This window comes from Corvus moneduloides, chromosome Z, assembly GCF_009650955.1.
Source record: "Corvus moneduloides isolate bCorMon1 chromosome Z, bCorMon1.pri, whole genome shotgun sequence".
In the NCBI taxonomy this organism is placed as follows: domain Eukaryota; kingdom Metazoa; phylum Chordata; class Aves; order Passeriformes; family Corvidae; genus Corvus; species Corvus moneduloides.
This window is the reverse complement of record NC_045511.1, coordinates 18,762,516-18,770,381: the sequence shown is the minus strand read 5'-3', so window position 1 is coordinate 18,770,381 and position 7,866 is coordinate 18,762,516.

Genomic DNA, 7,866 nt, shown 5'->3' with positions numbered 1-7,866 from the left:
TTGATGCAACTAATTAAATAAAAGTAAAATCGTATAAAGTTTCATTATAACTGTAATTGATATGTCAACTGAGTAATATAGCTAGATATATTGCTCTGTTGACAAATTAAGTTAAAATGATAATGACACTTAGCTTAATCCTTATTTTTTATTGCATTCCTTCCAGATAATTTCTCATTTCTTACAAAAAAGGAATTTAACTTTTCTCTTTGGTGTCTCATAAATCTGTGTATTCAAATTAGTATATTAAAGTCCTTCACAATTTCTGTTTCTTTTAATTGAAGTAGAATAATTTACAGCAGTTAATTGGCTTTTGCCAAAGTGAATTTGATGGTAGTGATAGAATGCAGTCAAAATACATCTATTGTCCATAGGTGCAATAACATTTAGCTAAGTAGGTAATTAAACCACCTAGAATCCAGAGGCCTTCACATTTTCCTTCGTCAACACAGAACTTGTTTTGGAGAACAAATTCCCTGGCTTGGGATTAACTGGTATGAGATGCAATATATTTTCCGACAAGGGAAAGGGTGAAGCTCTAGGGAGGAAAGAAAGAACTGCCCACAGAGACCTACGATCTGTGATGATAAGAGGTCAGTTATAAGTGAGGAACAGGTAAAAGAAGGCCAGTTGTTGAGTGTCTCTCATAATAGAGGAACTTGAAAGCAAAAATAAATTATAATGTTCAAAAACTGAAATGATACCATGAGGGTTGACCTTGGCTTGCTGGATGCTGACCAGACCTGTTGTGGTCCCTCCCCCCAGCCATGTGGTCCTGGGAGAGGGGCCCTGGGGGTAGACACGGGGTCACCCTAGCCCCTGGTCAGCCTCATTCCTCATTTTTTTTTTGCGTTCCCCTGCGTGGCCAAGGACCCTCAGGTCCCGTGATTGAGCAGTTCCTCGTCAGAGTCCTCAGCCATGCAGCTGGAGAAACAAACAGATCTCTGAAACATCTACCAAGAATTGGTCCATATATTCCTTTTCCACGTGCCTCATTGTCTGAAACACATGTTGCAGTATCCCCACTCTAACAAATGGTAGGAAAATGTGACCAGAATGATCCCTGATCCCTAAGGACAGCAACAGATTTGTGAGTAAACTCTGGATTTCTCTTCTTGTTTTTGTTTGGCTGTTCCACCTCTAAACTATGGAGGAACTGTGGAAAGACTCTTGGCTCTCAGAGCCGCATATGGACATTTATCTTAAACTTGAAAAGATTCTTGAACAATGATTTATAAATCTTAGCTTAATTCAAGCTCAAAAGGAACTGGAACACTTCCTGGCATGGTTGTTTAAAAACTTTTTCTACGTTTCTTGGGACTTGATTCTTACCAAAGACTTTCGGAAGACTGTTTGGACACAGTTAATTTCTGAGTCAAAATGTATGCTGATGGAAGAATATTTTCGTGAATATTATTTAATTACTGAGGCTGTTGAACAATGTCAGCTGTGTCTTGGCGAAGGGAAGCGTGTCTCAGAGTCCGTGCAACCCAGGCCATGTGGACCGAGCGCTCTGCAAGCAGCAGTGTTGGCAGCAGAGCGAGGCGAGGCAGGAGTGGCGTGACCTGGCGTTGCCCGCCCAGCCCCACGCAGCGCGTGGTGGAGCGGGCCCCATGAGAGGAGCGGCGTGTGGGCGGCGGCTGGCAGTGATGGCTGTGGAGCGGAGCCATGCCTAGCCGCAACACGCACTGGAGCAGGGTGCCGGGGGGTCATCGCTCAGAGGGCCAGCTGAGATGTGGGCACGGCCCCAGGCAGCAGCAGCGCAGCTGAGAGCAGAGGCAGCAGCACGCAGGGAGCTGAGCGGCGCTGCTCTGCCCGGCCCACGCAGCCCCGAATGTGACCCTGGGAAGAGCACGCAGGCACGAGCAGCCCTGATGGCCCCGGCAGCCCTGGCAGTTCCAGCACGGGACCGAGCAAAAGCGAAAAAGAAAGCAAAAATGCAGCGAGACAGAAAAGAGCAACCACTTGGAAAAAGGAAAAAATCATTGTAGCTAAGGTTTTAGGAATAGTAAGATGGTATAATGTTAAACAAAATTATGGTTTTATAACAAGAAGACATATTCGTTCATAGAACTGCTATCAAAAAGAATAACCCTGAAAAATGTATCCCAAGCTTGGGAGAGGGAGAGGTGGTGGAGTTCAAAATTGTGCAAGGTAGAAAAGGGTTACAAGCAGCAGAGGTCACTGGGCCTGATGGTGTTCCTGTAAAAGGCAGTATATATGCTAAAAATCGTACTCATGTTAGACAATATCTCCATTATAAGCCTCCCCTACAGTCTCCCTTTCCTAATCCCACCTTTCCCTTTTATCCTATGTCCTATTACCCCCAGTGTATTCCCAATCCATTTTTTCACCCATGGTTTCCCTCACAAAACCATGCCTTTGCCAATTGTTTCCCCAAAAATCCCTTTCCAATGCCGAGTGGGGATGAAGAGGGGGAAGGAAGAAATTAACTATTGTTGTTTAGAGTTCCAACAGGTACAAATGGAAGAAACCCTCTCCTGCCTCAGTTTCCCCACAAAGCATGCCCAGAGAGTTCTGTTTCCCTTCTGTCAACCTTAAGATGTTCCAGAGAATCTGTTTGGACATTTAAAGACTCAGGAGGGTGGCTTGCTTTGTTTTGAAACTGTCCTTGTTATCTCATGTTTATCCAGTTGTTTTCAATGTTACGTTTTAAACCTCTTTTGTTAAAAATAAATGGGTGAAGAGTTGGGGCCCTCCCCCTGCCATGTGGGGTCCAGGGAGAGGGGCCCTGGGGGGGGAGACACAGAGTTTCCCTGCCCCTGGTCAGCCTCATTCCCCATTGGTTGTTTTGTGTTCCCCTGCGCAGGCGAGGACCCTCGGGTCCCGTGATTGCTTCAGTTCCTCAGCAGATCTTCAGCCATGCGGCTGGAGAAATAAACATCTCTCTGAAACATCTATCAAGAATCGGTCCATATATTTCTTTTCCACGGGCCTTGTTGTCTGATACACATGTTGCAGTATCCGCACTGTAACACAAACCACACTGTCTCTCCTACTCCTTGGTAGAACAGGGGGAGAAAGCAAAATTAAAAATGCATAGGTTGAGAGAAAAGCACTTTGATGAAAGAAATCAAAGGCCACATGTGGAAACAAACAAAAAGCCCAAGCAAGAATATTTATTCTCTGCTTCCCAACAGCAGAGGTTGTCCATCCACTTCCTGGGAAGTGGGGCCTTGGGATGTGTAGTGTTTGCTTTGGGAGACAAACGCACTAATAATGACTGCTTCTCTCACTCACCCATGCCCCACCCTCCTCCTTTCTCCCAGCTTGTATTGATGAATACAACATCACAGGGTAGGGAATATGCCTTAGGTCAGCCTGGGTCAGCTGTCCCAGCTTTGACCTCCCCCAGTCTCTTGCTCACCTCCAGCCTTTGCAGAGTAGAAGTTAGAGAGACATTCTTGAACATGTGCAGGCCTAATTTGAAAGTTGAATGTGGGCAGTGCTATAGGCCTCATCCATTTTGTCTTGTTCAGTTGCAGCTCATTGCAATCATAACTAAATATTAGCACAGAATTCATTTTATGTCTTAACTGAAACATTTCTTCCCCTTGTTTTCATTTAAAGAAAATTTTCCTAGACCTGCATGTCCTTCTAAATAAAAGTTCCTCCAAAATTTAAGGCATTTTTAAAATGTTCAAGCAAAACATTCCAATTTGAAATTGGGAATGTCTTTCACTTTTGCTGTTTTCTTCATCCAAGCTAAGAATTTGGAAAATCAGTTGAAGTTCTCTAAATGCTTTTATTTTTCATTTACTCTGAAGGTGACAGTGGGGAAAAAATACTATCTAGCTCCCAAAGATACCAAAGTCCAAGGTCATATGTCTCCAGGTATTTACACAAAACAAACTTCTTATGGAGCCTAGAAGTGTACCTCAGTGATGAGAAATGTGTGGAATGCCATGCAATTGCACAAGAGTTCTTCCCAGTTTGCAGACAGCACAGGCACATTTTAGCCCCCAGCTATTCAGTACTGGCTCCAAAGCTCAGAGTTGCTCATGCATTTAATTCTGGAGACCATCTCAGCTGAAGCAACAGTGTGCTGGCCGTGATGGCAACCATTACACTTGCATTCAGGCATCACGCACTGAGGGCTGAAAGTTTTAGCCAAACCACGAATAAGGTCTTCCATAGAAATTGAATGTTTCTCTGTTAAAATGTCTTTTAATCAAAGATAGGTACAGCCAATTGAACACTTACTTCCTTAAAATTATCCTTTAGATAAAGGACAACGAGATAAGATAACACCACACTGCTCACTGGTTTGCAATCCTCACAGTGTTGATCTACTAGCAGTGCTCACCATCTATTAAAATTGAGCTCAAGTCCTTCAAAATTAAAAACATGTGTTTCTATTGTTTCAGCTAAAATGTCACTGTCAGCAGATGAAGGTCAGCGGTCATGTCATGACCTTTTTAAAGTATTGCAACAACTAGATACATTTTTTTTTTTGGCTGACGTTTTTACACACTTAGGAGAGAAAAGGGAATTCAGAAGTTTATGCTATGTAGTCTTTTTTCCCCTACAGGTCGTGTTTGCTACATATTACCCATTCCCAAGACACTTGGATCTTCAAGTTCTCCGGGAACCTCCGCATGTTAGTGACACATCACAGTGATAGTTACAGGTCTATTTTAAGACTCACTCTTGCAGGGACCAGCACACTCTCATCCAGTGTAAGGCAAGTGCAGAGCTCCCCCAAGTATTTTTGCGAAGCCACAGCTAAACAGAGCTTTCCAAGTGCCTGACTCTGGAGACCACATGGTATGACTGTCTTCCTGTTCATTTAGTCAGTTCTGAATACACCACATAATGGATCCTCCCGTAAAATATCATTATTATACTCTACAGGTGCCCATTGTTTGTTTTTAATGGGTTGATTACTCCGTTCACACATTAAAGAGGACTCAAACCTGTTTTTTACCAATATAAATAACATTTTTAGTCAAATATGTATATTTTTAAGTAATGTATTTATATAGTCTTCTGAATACCTAGTGTTTAACACACAATATCATAGTGACATTCATAGACCCATTTTATTGTTTTGAAGGACTGCAAGCCTCTTCTTCATTGGTTTACCATGCAGCTGGATGTCAGTAATAATTCTAATATTTATGTTACTTCTGTTCCACAAAAACCACAAGGATTTGTATTTCTCTAGTTTGCATAGCATTCTTCCATCTTAGGCCCAGCATTTAATTCAGTTTGCAGTGAGGCATCCCTTCTTGCCACATACAAGGTACAGGGAGCACATTTGAGTCTACAATAAATTAGAGCATTTAATTCTTTATTCAGGGCATGATAAAAGAAATAGAATGTAAATGATAAAGCTTTTCAACATGGTAATAAAACTATTTCAATGTTTTTAGTCAAAATCACCAACTTGTCTAAATGCTTTCTATCTTATTTGTTTAAAGCTAAAACTGAAGTCCAGCATAGGTAAAAAGCTGTCATATTTACCATAGAGATGGCAGGGCACACTCCCATAGAAACCACATTAGTGATGAAAGCAAACAAATACAATTTAATTACCTGCAATCAATATAAAAAATTCTATAGGCTGAATGCAAGCTGTGAAAAATAGCAAATTAATGTTCTGTCACAGCCCGCAAGCATAAGAGCACAAAGATTCCATAAGTAAAATATGACTGCAAGACAAACAAAGTAGCTGCAAAAACCAACCAGATCAGCTCTCCCTTTAGGAGCAATTTTTTTCTGAATTACCCAAGTAACACAGCCATATGCGTCCTATTTTCATAAATCATATAAGCATTTAGGATCCCAGTGGGATCTAGACTCCAAAGTACCTCTGTGATTTATGTGTGTATACAGAAGTCAGTTAGGTGCTTTGGAGAAGGCTACTTCTAGATTTTTCCTTTTTTTAACTTAAAAAGATGAGGAACTGCCTCATATTGCTGCAGGATTTTTCAATGCCCAAATAATACCTTTGGATTTTCTGCTATAGGTGTCATTTGATAAGTCATTTTGTCACTTTGTAAAGAAAAATTTTAAGTCAAAAGGACCACATAACCCCCTTTTTTTTTTTTTGGGGGGGGGGGAGAGTGGAAAGGAAAAAGAAAAGAAACTAAGCCAAAAAACATAGATCATCTCATGCTAGGCTGCCACAATGATTGTTATATACAATCGATGCACAATGAGGCTAGACTCTGTACTGCTCTTTATTTCATTGATTTGGGGTTGGTTTTTCCCTCTGTTGTTTGTCTGCCTTTGTGCATACATGTATTCATGTTTTATATTTTCATTTTAAATCTTTGAAGCAATGTCATAGGCCATCTTTTAATTGCTCATAGACAATCAAAGAAAGAGGGGCTACAAATAGAAATGATGTCAAGAAACATTGTCTTATGATTTTTTTTTTCTTTTTAATAAAACTAATAGCATATCTTTGTCTTTCAGAAATATTACTAATATAAAGACTATGGCATGAGAAAAATAGTTGTTCTAGGAATAAATGATGTAAATACAGTGACATTTGACTTTTTTAAATATAAAAGAGCTAATTATTAATTTTACTGTTTGTGAAATATCTGTAGATATCTATTCACAGGTTTATTAATGGAGATTTAGGTATATTAGAGTTTAGTTTTTCCTATGCTCTGCTAGAGAAAACAAGCATCCAGCCAGGTTCTAGCCAGAAAGTTGCTATTGTGTTACTCTATGTACACAAGGAAGTAGAAGGGGTGAAAATAGTGAAAACAAGCAGGAAAAGTGCAAGCTGTGCTATTTCTATTTTAAATACATCTTCTAGCAGTGCAATACAGAAAGCACCATCTTAAACTTCCATTGGTAGATGCTGAGTCCCCTCCCTTTGCTGTAGAGCTGGAATAAATACTTGATGACTTTGGTATTTTTTCATGTTTTACACCATTTTGCCTGAGGTCAGAACCTGGACCCTTGACATTCACCAAACCCCCTCTAGTCCAAATGTAATTTGCACCACCAGTGAATTCATTTTTCAGCCTCAGACCTTGAGTCTCCTTCCCTAAAAAGTCAGCAACACAATATCAGAAAGTGTCAGTGTTAGAAAACATATTTTGCTGTATAATAGGGAACATAATTTCCTCCTCCAACAGATTTCCAATCTAAATAGTCTCTTATTTAGAATCCTGTGTGCACTGGTAAGTGACGTTCCAGTACCCAGCTAGAAATGAGCAATAACATTCAAATGAAAATTGGAAGCTGAAGATCTAATCATTAACAACAGATGGTTCAACTTGAATCTGATAAACAAGTTGTTGGTCCCCATCACCTCCCCCCGCTTCTCCTGCCCGTTTCTTTTCCTTTTGCTTGCATATGTTTTTGTGTATGTGAGTTGTTTTACGACAGTCAAATCAACAGGGGAAAAAGGGTTTCCAAAACCAAAAGGTAAACCTCATGGTAAATCTGGAACACATTCAGATGGAAGTGGAAATCACTTGAGCATCTAGTGCTGAGGTGTTTAATTCAGGCAGTTCAGTTAGCACAGTGGCAGTTTTCTTAGGCTCTGGATTGTCTCCCACATTGGTCCATGTCCCAGTGTTCTCAACATACAACCTGCTACACTAAAAAATCCAAATATGAGAGACTCAGCCCCACTCTTGGATGCTCATGTGCAGAACACAGTGAAAGGCAGTTGGAAACCTACAATTACATTCGGCCTGTCATGGCTGGATTTCATCCCAGTTTTACAATAGGTCCTTCTTTCTCTTTCTCTATTCACTGGAAAAAGAGTCCTTGCCTTTGTGCACAATCACACACCCAACACAAAGGGGAACATGGAACACAAAACTGTGATATTATCAAAAGCAATAAATGAAGAAAACATATGGGTAAGATACA